This window comes from Crinia signifera, chromosome 3, assembly GCF_055691185.1.
Source record: "Crinia signifera chromosome 3, ASM5569118v1, whole genome shotgun sequence".
Lineage (NCBI taxonomy): Eukaryota > Metazoa > Chordata > Amphibia > Anura > Myobatrachidae > Crinia > Crinia signifera.
Genome location: NC_139219.1, coordinates 193,988,255 through 194,003,922, shown reverse-complemented (window position 1 = coordinate 194,003,922; position 15,668 = coordinate 193,988,255).

Below are 15,668 nucleotides of genomic sequence, written 5' to 3'. Positions count from 1 at the left end.
GTATCTATCTATCTATCTATCTATCTATTTATCTATCATGCAGTTTAGCTATTAAGCAGTGACATGCAGGTTTATATGTATGGCAAAATGTGACAAGTTCTCATACGCTTGTGCATCTCAGTAATTCATGTGGCAGGGTATGGCAACCCTGCCCTGTGTCCACTTCAGGGAGACAGTCAGGGTTTCGGTAGTGCGAGAATCTCGTGCAGAAACGGGGGATGCAGGCACAAGTGCATCTCATGCAAAATAAAGACGCATTTGCCAGTGCTCCATGTTACATACTGTCAAATGCCTCCATTTCAAACCGGCATTATCCACGCCAGTCCAAAGTGTTGCGAGCACAGCGATCCCCGCAAGGGGGCGCTATACGCATTCTCCCGATCTGTTTATACCCCACTATCCACATCAGTGTAGAGTTGATTTTATAAAGTTTGGTGAGCGCAGCAAGCCACCGAGCTCAAAGCGTAGCAAACCCGGTGAGGGGACGTAAAAATACACGTCAAGAAAAACAATGAGCAATGTTAAATAATAGCGTAGAACAAGTCCCAGAAAGGTCAAAAACACTTATTACTCTGGCACAGCAGCCTCTCCAGAAGCAGCTGATGTCGACACAGCTACCTCATCCTTGGCGTCGGCTGCTTTGTCTACAGTTGGGACAAGAGTGAGTGCATGTAATATGCACAGGAAAAAGTTCTCCGCCCCTAGGGTTTTGCGCCATATGAATTCCTGCAAGTACAAGTCCAGGTTCTGGCATGCAGTGCCCCTCTGCCTCTTTTTCCTCCACTTGCAGGAGCCACAGAGCCTCTTGATATTCTGGGTATGGACCCCAGTGTCTGGGTCCACAAAGTTATAACGGTGGTTGACGCACATGTGGTGGTACCCCACCTGCTCCAATTCTTGCGTATTGTATGCATGCCAACAGTATGAGTAGATGGTGGTACCTGGCTCTATGTGTGCTTTGATGGCAGACATCAGGGTCCTGGCATCACGGCTGGCCACTGGTGTGATGAAGCAATCACCAGTCTCATGCGATATCCCCCCGAAGAGCCACTGCTGTGGTAGGACGCGTCCAATGTGGCTGTTATGCTGGACAAACAGACTTTTGTCCACCTCAAAGATTTTGCCAGGTCTGCCCAACCGGCGTTGGGGCTGGGACATCAGATCGGGGGTACACGCCTCCCTATCAGATTGTTATATATAATGGCAGTTTTGTTAGAAATCTCAAGATGATGCTCACGAAACTGAATGCTTGTCAGCTCCTCCGCCCACGAAAATATGAACCGCAGAAGGGACATAAAGTCAGGTGCCATCTGCAAAACCATTGTTCGGCCCGGAGACTAACCTTCTTCCCACAGCTTCTTATGTGGCAGTGCCACATACGCTCCTTTACATGAGCCTCGTAGGATGCCTGTTGACACAGGTCTGGCAGCACGTGGTGGTGTTGGAAAAACTCCACCGACTCCTCCTTCACCTGCGACAGGTTGAAAATGGTTAATGGTTTTGCAGCCATAACCCACACATAGTAATAAGCGATGACACAATGCTGACTGAATACGCTAACTGCGTAACACTGACTGACTATGCTAACTGCGTAAATGTCACACGTAGCTGCGACGGAGCGCGGCGGGTACAGTACTCACCCGTCCGCGCCCGCTGCCGGCTAGCGTGTGCAGGCTCCGGTCAGCGTCAGTGCAATGAGTCTTTAGAGTCATTCACAACTCCTAGCTGATTCCCGGATCCTGGCTCTTTCTCTCCTGACTCTGGTGCCTTGCTCCCTGCATCTTTCTACAAGGAAGTTTTCTCCTGACACCAATGCTGCAAGTCCTACCTAGTGCTTGTCCCTGCTTGTGTCCCAGAATTACCCTGCACAGCATTCCGCTGTCCTCCTTCATACAAGTTACTCATTCCATCATCTTTCAGTCATCCAGATCCACTTCTTCTGTCATCAAATCAACCTCTTTCCGGATCTTCCTCTTTGTACTCTGGCTCACTAAGTATACGTTTCCAGAATTGCCTGCCCTTTACAAGTATTGTGCTGGACTCAGTTATAATTTACCCCAACTGTCACTTAAAGAAGTATTTGAGTGAAGTTTATCATTTATGAAATCTGTTATTAAACCTGCTGGTTTCAATCCATCTCCTCCTGGTCCGTCTCCGGCTCCTGTGCACCACACAACTTCATCCAGCCCTTTAGCCGTGACAGTTTGCACTGACCCGATGGAATCGGGTGAAGCACAGGCCTCCATGACGGATGTTCTTCAAGGCATCATGGCTCGCTTGGAACAAGTAGAGGCTACCCAGCGTCAAGTGGCTCAATTTCTCCAGACCTTGTCACCACCTCAGGCGGCTCCCTCAGTTTCGGCAGCACCAACCTCCGGTGCTTCAGCTTCTGCTGCTCCTCCTGGGCCGACTGCTCCTCACCATCTACAGCTGTCAACCCCCAGTAAATATGACGGGTCCCCGAGGGGGTGTCGAGGATTCCTGAATCAATGTGACGTTCATTTTACCCTCCAGCCTTCCAATTTCCCCTCTCCCAAAACTCGGGTGGCTTACATCGTGTCCCTACTGGCGGGTCCAGCCCTGGAATGGGTATCCCCCCTTTGGGAGCGAGCAGATCCCATCCTTAACAACTATGAAGAATTTGTGGCCTCTTTCCGTCGCATCTTCGACGAGCCTGGCAGAGTGTCCTCCGCCACCACGGAGATCCTAAGGATTCGCCAGGGCAGTCGCCCAGTGGGACAATATGTCGTACAATTTCAAACCCTGGCTTCCGAGCTAAGATGGAACGAAGAGGCTCTCGTTTCTGCCTTCTGGAATGGCCTAGTCGGGCGCATCAAGGACGAGTTAGCAACTCGCGATTCTCCTTCCACCCTGGCTGAACTCATTTCATTGTGTAACAAGGTTGATCTGCGACTCCAAGAACACCAACTTGAGAGGAATCGCTCTGATCGCCTTCGCCCTCGATTCCCCTCCAATGTCGCACCAGCTCCCAAGCCAACCCCACCTTCTGCGGTGTCAACAGATGAACCCATGCAAATCAACCGCTCCCGTCTCTCTCTCGAAGAGAAGTCCAGAAGACGGCGAGAAAATCTGTGCATGTACTGTGGCTCCTCAGCTCACTTATTGGCTTCCTGTCCGCTGCGTCCGGGAAACGACCGCTCCTAATCTCCCCGAGGGAGGTCCGATTAGGAGTCTTGCTTCCATCTCCCTCTTCTACTGATTCCACCATTCCGGTTACCCTTGTGTGTCCCCAAGGGAGAAAAAGAGTTCAGGCCCTATTGGACTCTGGAGCAGGGGGAAACTTCCTTTCTTCTTCTTTTGTCACCCAACATGCCCTGCCTGTGCAATCCCTGGATCACCCGCTGGTCCTCACCGCAATGGACGGGAGTCAAATTCGTAGTGGGCAAATTACCCATCAGACCACCCCGGTGACACTGCTCATAGGAGCTCTACATCAAGAGACCATCGAATTCTTCATTCTTCCACAGTCCTCACACCAAATGGTCCTGGGCCTTCCCTGGCTCTCCAAACATAACCCACACATTGATTGGACCAATATGGAGGTCAAAGCCTGGGGAGCAGATTGCCAGTCTACTTGCATTCCTCAGATCCTTCCGGTCTACCAGACCCATCCACAACGAGAGGGTAACCGTCCCTCATCCTCTTCAGCTCCACCCTTGTCTATACCCGCACCATATCGTTCATTCACAGACGTCTTCAGTAAAGGAGGTGCCGACAACCTGCCTCCTCACCGCCCTTGGGATTGTCCGATAGAACTGGTGGCCGGGAAATTTCCTCCTCGTGGCCGCATCTATCCCCTATTGCTACCTGAGACTGAGGCCATGTCCTCGAATATTCAAGAAAACTTAAACAAAGGTTTTATTCGACCATCTACTTCTCCGGCTGGGGCCGGGGTTTTTTTTGTGAAAAAAAAAGGATGGCGCCCTCCGGCCATGTATAGATTATAGGGGCCTGAACGACATCACTATTAAAAACCGCTATCCTTTACCCCTTATCACGGAACTGTTCGACAAGATCAGAGGGGCGTCAATCTTTACTAAGTTGGACCTGCGAGGGGCTTACAATTTGATCCGGATCCGTCCAGGTGACGAGTGGAAGACGGCTTTTAACATGCGCGACCGCCACTATGAATACCTGGTGATGCCCTTCGGCCTTTGTAACGCCCCCGCCGTCTTTCAACAGTTTGTGAATGATATTTTTCGGGACTTGCTGTACCACTCCATCATAGTCTATCTAGACGATATACTCATCTTCTCTCCAAATCTTCAGCTTCACAGACAGACAGTGTCCGAAGTCTACGACGTCTTCGCCAAAATCAATTGTGCTGCAAGTTGGAGAAGTGCGTTTTTGAGGTCACGTCCATTCCATTCTTGGGTCACATTCTCTCCGCCACTGGGATAGAGATGGACCCAGAGAAGGTGAGAGCCATCCAAGACTGGGCAGTCCCCTCAACACTCAAGGGAATTCAGAGATTCCTAGGGTTCTCAAACTATTACCGGCGATTTATCCGGAACTTCTCTACCATCGCTGCTCCCCTCACTGCCCTCACTTGCAAAGGAGCTGATCCAAGCCGATGGTCGCCAGAAGCATCCTCTGCCTTCCAGCAATTAAAAAGAGCCTTCGTGACGGCACCAATCCTCCTCCAACCAGACCTCGACAGGCCCTTCATTCTCGAGGTGGATGCATCCTCGGAAGGGATCGGGGCCATCCTGTCACAAAAAGGTGAGGATCAAGAATTACACCCTTGTGCCTTCCTCTCCAAGAAGTTCCTTCCGGCAGAGAGGAATTATCCCATTGGGGAGCAGGAGCTGCTAGCAGTCAAAACTGCGTTAGAGGAGTGGCGATATCTTCTGGAAGGGGCACGACATAAGATCACCGTGTACTCAGACCACAAAAATCTGTCCTTCCTTAAACAGGCTCAATGCCTTACTGCCCGCCAAGCCCGCTGGGCCATGTTTTTTGAACGTTTTGATTTCCAAATTAAGTTCCGACCTGGAACCATGAATGCTAAGGCGGACGCTCTTCAACTATTTTTAAACTTCACGGGCTGCCCAAAGAGATCGTATCCGACCGCGGAGTACAGATCGTTGCAAAGTTCTGGAGAGCTCTCTGTGCCGTGGTACAGGTCAAACTCAAGTTTTCCACTGCCTTTCATCTCTAGACCAACGGCCAGACAGAAGGGGTGAATCAAGACTTGGAGGCCTTTATTCGACTGTTTGTTTCCTCTTCCCAAGATGACTGGGTGGATCTTCTCCCGTGGGCAGAATATATGCATAACAATTCCTATCACTCCTCCTCCGGAACCACCCGCTTCTTTACAGTATTCGGCAAACATCCACGATCTCCGGATTTCTCAGATTTATCCTCTTCCGAAGTTCCTGCAGCAACCACTTCATTACAACGCTTTGCTAAAATCTGGTCGGATGTCCACACCGCTCTTCTTAAATCTTCCGCCCGATACAAGAGGATGGCAGACAGGAAAAGAAGGGCAGCTCCCAGATTGAAAGTCGGAGACCGGGTATGGCTGTCTGCCCGCCATATACGCCTCCGTCTGCCCTCTATGAAGCTGGCTCCCTGGTTCATTGGGCCATTCCCTATCACTCAAGTCATTAATCCGGTCGCTTATAGACTTCAACTTCCTCCTTCCCTAAGGATTTCAAATTCCTTCCACGTGTCCCTCCTCAAGCCTTTAAGGTTGAACTCTTATCAAAAGAAAATTCCCAAATCGCCCAAGATTAACTCCGAAAGTGGGGCTGAATTCGAGATAAGACGCATTATAGACTCTCGTTGCCGCAATTCTCGTACCCAGTATCTGGTGGAGTGGGTTGGGTTTGGGCCGAAGAGAACTCCTGGGTGGATTCCATTGATTTGCACGCTCCAAAATTGATAAAGCAATTTCTCCAAAGAAATCCTCACAAGGCTCGTAGGCGCCCTGGGGTCACCCTGAAAACGGGGGGTACTGTCACACGTAGCCGCGACAGAGTGCGGCGGGTACAGTACTCACCCGTCCGCGCCCGCCGGCTAGCGTGTGCAGGCTCCGGTCTGCGGTTCGCGGTAGCTCTGGGTAGGGACGGCAGCAGGGGAGCGTCGGGTAGCGGCGTCCTTGCATCTGGCGGCGCCGGGAGGCCGGCGTTGCCATCTTGGTTTAGAGGCGGATTGGCCCAGAGTGAAGGTTCCCTCCTCGTCCTGCGCTGGCAGCCAATGGCAGCCGCCCCCTGGGGATATAGGGGATCTGCCTAGGCTGCTCAGCGTCAGTGCAATGAGTCTTTGGAGTCATTCACAACTCCTAGCTGATTCCTGGATCCTGGCTCTTTCTCTCCTGAGACCGCGCTCGCTAAAGAGGCATGCAACAGGTGTGGTTAAAACATTTATTTTGGAAAAATTACATATAAAACTGTATAATAAAATATCAATAAAAGAAATTGGAATATCACAGATAAATATAGAAGGGGAGCAGGGACACCCCTACTTTGCAGACGCCCCAAGCACCAATACCCTATAACCGGACCAGCCTCCAGAACCTCCTTCCTTCCAGGAACCAAGTGGCAATACCATCAAGCCCACCAGGTAGAGCACCGCACACCATCAGGAGCTCCCTGGTCAGGAGATAGACATCCTCCCTACAAGGAATCCAAGTGGCAATAACACCAAGCCCACCAGGTAGAGCACCTCGCACCATCAGGAGCTCCCTGGTTAGGAGACCAACATCCTCCTCCATAAGGAACCCAAGTGGCGATAACATCAAGCCCACCAGGTAGAGCACCTCCCAACATCAGGAGCTCCCTGGTTTGGAGATAACCACTTCTCCCAACCAATATCCCCCTAATTGATATCCTTATACAGGACGCTAACCTGGAGGCAACATAGGAACGGATACAGGACAATTCCCTAACCGGACTGTGGGTGAATATCCCTGCTCTCTATATTTATCTGTGATATTCCAATTTCTTTTATTGATATTTTATTATACAGTTTTATATGCAATTTTTCCAAAATAAATGTTTTAACCACACCTGTTGCATGCCTCTTTAGCGAGCGCGGTCTCAAATCCCCTTTTTCCAGTAAACCATTTCCTTGGGTCAGACTTCCCAAGTCTTGAGACCGCAGCTCCAGCCACTTCCGGGGACCCTTCCACTTTTTTCTTTCTCTCCTGACTCTGGTGCCTTGCTCCCTGCATCTTTCTACAAGGAAGTTTTCTCCTGACACCAATGCTGCAAGTCCTACCTAGTGCTTGTCCCTGCTTGTGTCCCAGAATTACCCTGCACAGCATTCCGCTGTCCTCCTTCATACAAGTCACTCATTCCATCATCTTTCAGTCATCCGGATCCACTTCTTCTGTCATCAAATCAACCTCTTTCCGGATCTTCCTCTTTGTACTCTGGCTCACCAAGTATACGTTTCCAGAATTGCCTGCCCTTTACAAGTGTTGTGCTGGCCTCAGTTATAATTTACCCCAACTGTCACTTAAAGAAGTATTTGAGTGAAGTTTATCATTTATGAAATCTGTTATTAAACCTGCACGTTTCAATCCATCTCCTCCTGGTCCGTCTCCTGTGCACCACACGACTTCATCCAGCCCTTTAGCCGTGACAGTAAAGCTGACACACAGTTTTCCAGCTCCCTGGGCTATATCGTCCATATTTGTGATGTTATACTATTTTATGCTGCACCAAGTTTGTTTTTGGATAACTTTCAGAAGTCCAGATAAAAGGACCCATATAGCAACTGAAAAACTCCAAAATCCTTGTGTATGATGATATTAGAATCCACACTCCGATTAAGTCATGATGACGAAACGTGTTGGGTTTCAAGTTTCTTCCATCAAACACTAATTGTATAATGGAGAGGTAAAAATTTGCTCTATTATAGATTGTGTTTTAATAAATATACTATATGAAAAATGTGTGAAATTGTTTGACTGAGAAGTCACACTTATTTAAATGGTGGAGGTTTACCTTTAAGCGCACTCTATTCCTTGCATACTTTCTTTCCTATTCCTCTACCAAGAGGGAGGATTAATAGAGCTGCTGCCACCTACATAGCACAAATAAAGGTCATTTCTATCATTTATATATATATATATATATATATATATATATATATATATATCATACACTAAACATCTGCACTCACCTTTTCTAGTTTTGGGGTGCCCTATGGCTTGTGACCACATTGTTTAAACAGAAATTGTAGGGGTGCTGCACTCACTAAATTATTTGATAGTAATAAATAGTGGAGATTTCGTTCATGAATTGATGAATGCATTTAAGCCTGCAGCCCCCTTCACGGGACCCCACTTTTCTGCAGGTCCTAACAGTATTACTGAAAATGGCTACAATACACATAGCTATCACATAGCTGATTAGTGACAGGTGTTTTGGTAACTGCTCACCTTTAAAATCATAGTCTGCTGTGAGTTTTAGACCAGATAGCACGCCTGGAATCAAACATTAATGTGATAGCTACAGTATGCATATTGTAGCCATTTTGAGCAATAGTGTTAGGACCTTCAGAAAAGTGGGGTCCTGTGAAGGGGGTTGCAGGTTTGAATGCATTGATCAATTCATGAACTATTTATTAATATCAGTTAATTTAGTGAGTGCTGAGCCCCTACTATATATATATATATATATATATATATATGTATATATATATATATATATATATATATATATATATATATGGTTGTGTACGACCGGCACTCCAAAGGTAGAATATGCAGGAAAGATATCGGTGCTGGCGGCACTCACAGCAGGGAGACTTGGTAATAAAAGAAGACAAGCTGACACCGCACAGCTTGGGTGCTAACAGTTTCGGAATTTAATTCCTTCGTCAGAGTACAACAAACATACAATAAACTACTTACCTAAGTAAGCTCCCACACCGTGCACCTCCACCGTGATCCCCAGCGTCCCAGACCCGGTGACCAGGGGTGACGTCATCGGCGCCGCGCCCCGCATCAGCCGGAGCGGGTTGCTATGGGGACCTGTGACAACAAAGTGAAGAAAAAGTATTAGAGCCGCATAGGTACTGGGGGTAAGATGCCCGCACTTCAATACAATCAATGGCAATGAGGCAAAATATGCATTAGGACCATGGCATGGGAAATATCAACATGCAAACAGTAATAAGTAAGGTGACTGAAAGAGAAATAGTCTGAGTGAACAGGTTACCGGGCTTCAGGGGGGAGAAAGAGACGGTAAGCCGGGGCATATCAGCTGAATGGTGGTGCTGATTCGTGACTGTTCAGAGAACGGGGATTTTATAAGAAGCAACTAAGGGACAGATATTCATTCAGTCCAGAAGGAGCAATAGTGTTCAATTTGTAGATCCAAGAAGCTTCCCGTTGTAGGAGCAGCTTGTTGCGGTCACCTCCTCTCTTGGGGGGGGATACCTGTTCGATCATCCAATATCTGAGTGATGGAAGAGTGTGTCTGTGTTCTTTAAAGTGTCGAGCAACGGGCTGATCACATACTGCTCCCTCCAGGGCCAGCTTGATAGAAGATCTGTGTGGTGCCATGCGTTCTTTAAAAGTACCTGTGGTCTTGCCCACATATACTAGTCCGCACGGGCATCGGATGGCATACACGACGTACCGGCTGCTGCAGGTGAGTACCTGGTGTATTTTAATGTTGCGACCAGATTGAGGGTGTTTGAAGGTGTTGCCGGCAAGTAATGCAGCCAATGCACTGGTAATTACCAGGTTTCTTTGTCATGAAGTGGGATTTGGGTATCGTGCCCATGCCTGCTACATCACTCTTAACGAGGTAATCTCGCAAGTTTCTCCCTCTTTTGTAACAGGGAAGGATGGTGGCAGTTCGTAGCTGTGGCAGGTCAGGGTCTTCCGATACCAGGGGCCATACTGCGGGTGGAGAAGGTGTTGACGAGAGGTATCCGATTGGCCTGTGTCTTACGCTGAGTGTTAGTTCTCAGTGTGTCAGCTCTTGGGACACCTAATGCTTTCTCTTTGGCCAATGTGAGTTGCTCGAGGTTATAGCCCCTAAGCAGGAACTTACGCATCATCAAGTCCATTTTGATGTTGGCATCTATGTCGGAACTGCATATCCGTCGTACCCTAAGGAACTGAGAGAAGGGTAATCCCTTCTTGAGCGCAGGTGGATGGTGACTCGAAGCTGCAAGGAGATTGTTCCTGTCAGTGGGTTTCTGATAGATGGTTGTGGTAAGTCCTGTCTCTGTGATGTTTATGCAAACATCCAGGTAGTGAATCGAGCTGTTGCTGTGTTCAAATGTAAATTTGATGTTCTCATCAGCATCATTCATATTGGTTAGGGTGTCAGTGAGAAGTTCTGCCGGGACCGTCCATATCATCAAGATATCGTCAATATACCTCTGGTAGAGGGCCAGATGTTGCGTTATATCAGGTTTGGATAACAGTATGTCCCTTTCGACTTCAAACATAAAGGCATTGGCGTAGGTCGGGGCGACGCAACTGCCCATTGCGCACCCCTTGAGTTGCAGGTAAAATGCACCGTCAAATTGGAAGTAGTGGGTTAACAATCCCCAAACCAGACAACAACCGTTTAGGGATCGCAGACGGGCACGCACCTGGCGTCAGAAGAACCTCGACACAGAGACCTCAGCCACCTTGTCTGCTAGTGATACGGATCGCCCATCAACTTCAACAAACACTAACCAACGTAAACCCCCTTTAGGGGCCAAGACCCGGGCCAGACCCGGCACACTAGAACCAGGTCTAGGAGAGGGGGGCAGTGGCAAAGGATACTCAAGGGGAAAGAAGGGTCAGAAACCCTAGTATTTAATTTATCTGCAAGGAATCTTTCTACCACCGAGATGCCTGTTCTCAACCGAGGGCTTTCTTTCGTGCCGACCAATCTACACAATTCTTTCAATAGCAAAATCGAAATGCACAGATTTGGCCGCGCACTGCGCTTAAAGGAACATTTTGGGGACACAGCAATTATCCCTAGATCATTACCTCCATCTATAAGAACCATCTCTGTTTTTGACCCCCCATCCTCCAGTAACTCCATTCGCAGTTACAACAAGATCCTTGATAAGAAAGCATGCGCTGACATCACAGAGTCGACACGGATGCCCATGAACATGTCTAATACTGAGCTTAAAGCCTTAAATGATCTCAGCCGCTATCAGGACATTATCGTGCGACCAGCCGATAAAGGGGGAGCAGTGGTGGTAATGGACCTTGATTTCTATAAAAGAGACATTTATCGCCAATTGGCCGACACCACCGTATACCGCAAACTACCAGCAGATCCTACCAGCGGGTTCAAAAAAGAGCTCGATCTGATCCTCCTCACAGCGGTTCAGAACAACATCATCTCACAATACTGCATGGAAGCCCTCAAAGTGAGTAACCCGAAGATTCCCCTCCTTTACACGCTCCCAAAGCTCCACAAGGACCCTGTACATCCCCCCGGCCGTCCTATAATTTCGGCCCGTGGTTCCTTATACTACTCCATTTCCCAATATCTGGACGCATATCTTCAGCCAGTCATCCAGGAGCAATCCGCATACCTTAAGGACACTACAAACCTTATACTGAAACTACAGCAACTACCACCATTACCCCCTAATTGTATACTATGCACCACAGATGTGGTAAGTTTATACACCAATATCCCCCACCAAAGGGGTCTGGAGGCGACACGACGACTTATTACCAACAGCACCAAGTATCAGGGACCTGATATTATGTTCTATCTCCAACTGCTGGAATGCACACTTACTCGTAACTACTTCCAATTTGACGGTGCATTTTACCTGCAACTCAAGGGGTGCGCAATGGGCAGTTGCGTCGCCCCGACCTACGCCAATGCCTTTATGTTTGAAGTCGAAAGGGACATACTGTTATCCAAACCTGATATAACGCAACATCTGGCCCTCTACCAGAGGTATATTGACGATATCTTGATGATATGGACGGGCCCGGCAGAACTTCTCACTGACACCCTAACCAATATGAATGATGCTGATGAGAACATCAAATTTACATTTGAACACAGCAACAGCTCGATTCACTACCTGGATGTTTGCATAAACATCACAGAGACAGGACTTACCACAACCATCTATCAGAAACCCACTGACAGGAACAATCTCCTTGCAGCTTCGAGTCACCATCCACCTGCGCTCAAGAAGGGATTACCCTTCTCTCAGTTCCTTAGGGTATGACGGATATGCAGTTCCAACATAGATGCCAACATCAAAATGGACTTGATGATGCGTAAGTTCCTGCTTAGGGGCTATAACCTCGAGCAACTCACATTGGCCAAAGAGAAAGCATTAGGTGTCCCAAGAGCTGACACACTGAGAACTAACACTCAGCGTAAGACACAGGCCAATCGGATACCTCTCGTCAACACCTTCTCCACCCGCAGTATGGACATTGTCAACACAGCCAAACGATTCTGGCCCCTGGTATCGGAAGACCCTGACCTGCCACAGCTACGAACTGCCACCATCCTGCCCTGTTACAAAAGAGGGAGAAACTTGCGAGATTACCTCGTTAAGAGTGATGTAGCAGGCATGGGCACGATACCCAAATCCCACTTCATGACAAAGAAACCTGGTAATTACCAGTGCATTGGCTGCATTACTTGCCGCCACCTCGAGACCGGCAACACCTTCAAACACCCTCAATCTGGTCGCAACATTAAAATACACCAGGTACTCACCTGCAGCAGCCGGTACGTCGTGTATGCCATCCGATGCCCGTGCGGACTAGTATATGTGGGCAAGACCACAGGTACTTTTAAAGAACGCATGGCAGCACACAGATCTTCTATCAAGCTGGCCCTGGAGGGAGCAGTATGTGATCAGCCCGTTGCTCGACACTTTAAAGAACACAGACACACTCTTCCATCACTCAGATATTGGATGATCGAACAGGTATCCCCCCCCCAAGAGAGGAGGTGACCGCAACAAGCTGCGTCTACAACGGGAAGCTTCTTGGATCTACAAATTGAACACTATTGCTCCTTCTGGACTGAATGAATATCTGTCCCTTAGTTGCTTCTTATAAAATCCCCGTTCTCTGAACAGTCACGAATCAGCACCACCATTCAGCAGATATGCCCCGGCTTACCGTCTCTTTCTCCCCCCTGAAGCCCGGTAACCTGTTCACTCAGACTATTTCTCTTTCAGTCACCTTACTTATTACTGTTTGCATGTTGATATTTCCCATGCCATGGTCCTAATGCATATTTTGCCTCATTGCCATTGATTGTATTGAAGTGCGGGCATCTTACCCCCAGTACCTATGCGGCTCTAATACTTTTTCTTCACTTTGTTGTCACAGGTCCCCATAGCAACCCGCTCCGGCTGATGCGGGGCGCGGCGCCGATGACGTCACCCCTGGTCACCGGGTCTGGGACGCTGGGGATCACGGTGGAGGTGCACGGTGTGGGAGCTTACTTAGGTAAGTAGTTTATTGTATGTTTGTTGTACTCTGACGAAGGAATTAAATTCCGAAACTGTTAGCACCCAAGCTGTGCGGTGTCAGCTTGTCTTCTTTTATTACCAAGTCTCCCTGCTGTGAGTGCCGCCAGCACCGATATCTTTCCTATATATATATATATATATATATATATATATATATATATATATATATATATATATATATATATATATAGTGGCAGTATTCTCCCAGGGCGAACCTGTAGGAAAAAATGAGTGGCACTCTCCGGATTTTTGCAAATAAAGTTTTTAGTGCAAAAAAATTATAGGTACATGGTCGTCAACGTTTCAAGGCCTCAGCCTTTTCGTCAGGACGGACATAAAGTGCATACAGTGCTGTGCAAAGGAAAGAACAGAATGCCATAGCCAGAGTACCTTATATGCCTGTGCAGTCGATACAATGTGTGTGTTGCGGCGTCAGTATGCTGTGCTTCCGGGGGTGTGTAGCCGGTGCCAGCTTTCAGTGACGTCAGACATCTCCATTCATGGGGTCCGCCTCCTGTCAGCTGCGCTGTCCGGGTCCCTAGTGATCCCTATCCCGGGTCCTGGGATATTATGGTCTGTACTTCCTCCTATAGTTCCACGTGTAGAACTATCCACCCTCTCCTCTCCCTCTTCTCCTCATTTGTTCCTTCCTCCTGCCTCCCAAGTTCAGAATTTTCTTTGAACCTGCTCTGAAATTTCATGAAATTTCCATTCTTTTATGGCATTGTTTCACCACTTTTTAGATCTTGGTGTATTACCCCTGAAGAAGTCCCTAGGGGAGGAAACTCGTAGGGCTTTCGTATGATCATTTTGCACCTATGATCGAAGTCTTGTATTGAACTACAATGATCCACCGAAAATCTCTGTAAACAATACCAAACAAATGTATTTTAAATTGTTTTACTGTGTAGAATAAATATTTTGTATTTTTACAATTTGTGGACTGGTGAAACCATCTTCTGAGCGCACCTCTACACCTTCCTACTTCATATATATATATATATATATATATATATATATATATATATATATATAGCCACAAACTTTATCCCAGCAAGGACAAATGAACCAGCACACCACCGTTTGATAAAAGTCAAAAAAAGTTTTTCTCATGGATAGGGATATGCTGCTTGTACTTCCAGTTACAGCTCCCTTTGAAGAATCACGATGAGTATCCATGAATTACTTCTCTTGAATATGCTAAACCTGTGATCAAGTTGTTATTCTTTTTTTCTCACTAAAGAAAACTTTTTTTGACTTTTATCAAACGGTGGTGTGCTGGTTCATTTGTCCTTGCTGGGATAAAGTTTGTGGCTATATGAAAGTGTATGCTCCAGCACCTGCATTATTGAAAACTTGAGTGTGCGGTTTCTCCACTATATGATATATATATATATATATATATTGATTAGGCACTCTCCAATCCAATTGGCACTCTCCAATCCAAATATCACTGTGGTGCATGTGTAGAAAAATAGGATTTTGGTAACTATGTGTAAATCCCACATAGCGTCGGCTCCCACTCCAACGGAGTCACGCTGGTGTGATCGGGTACGGGACCAACTTACCATCATCTCGCCCACTGCGTGTCTGCTCCCGGCACCGGCTCCTTTCCATCAGAGCAACGCCGGTAGAAGCTGACATTCTTTAACATCATTTTTCAATGCCGCCCCAAGCCAGCAGCCGGTAATATACTATCTATTGCTTGCAGGACTGTCTTTCCACTATCTTCAGCCACAGAGGCATATGATCATCTAAAGAACATTCAGTTCTGTTGCATTAACTTTGCTACAAACTTTTAGATTCATCTGAAGTATATACAAAAATACAAAGGAAGCTACAATTGTTTCTAAATGGGTCTGAGTTGCCCAGAAGGAAATGATTAACATACTGTAATTGTCCAATTAAGGTGGATGCTGATGCATTTTATGAATCAATGAATATAGCATTTATTATAAATCTTTTTTAAGGTGTATTTAATTTTTTTTTTTTTACTATACATGTGATTTAGATTATCATCTTTATAATATTAAATAAAAATAGTAAATTAGATCAATACAGTGCGCTCTCTGTTTGCTATTTTTTACAGTCTTCTAAAAGTTTTAATGTGCCAAGCTCCCAGGATCCCTACTCCAAAACCCAGTGCGAATGCCAGTGTCCCCTGCTGGATGAAAGAGAAATACACACAGTCTATCCGAGAGACA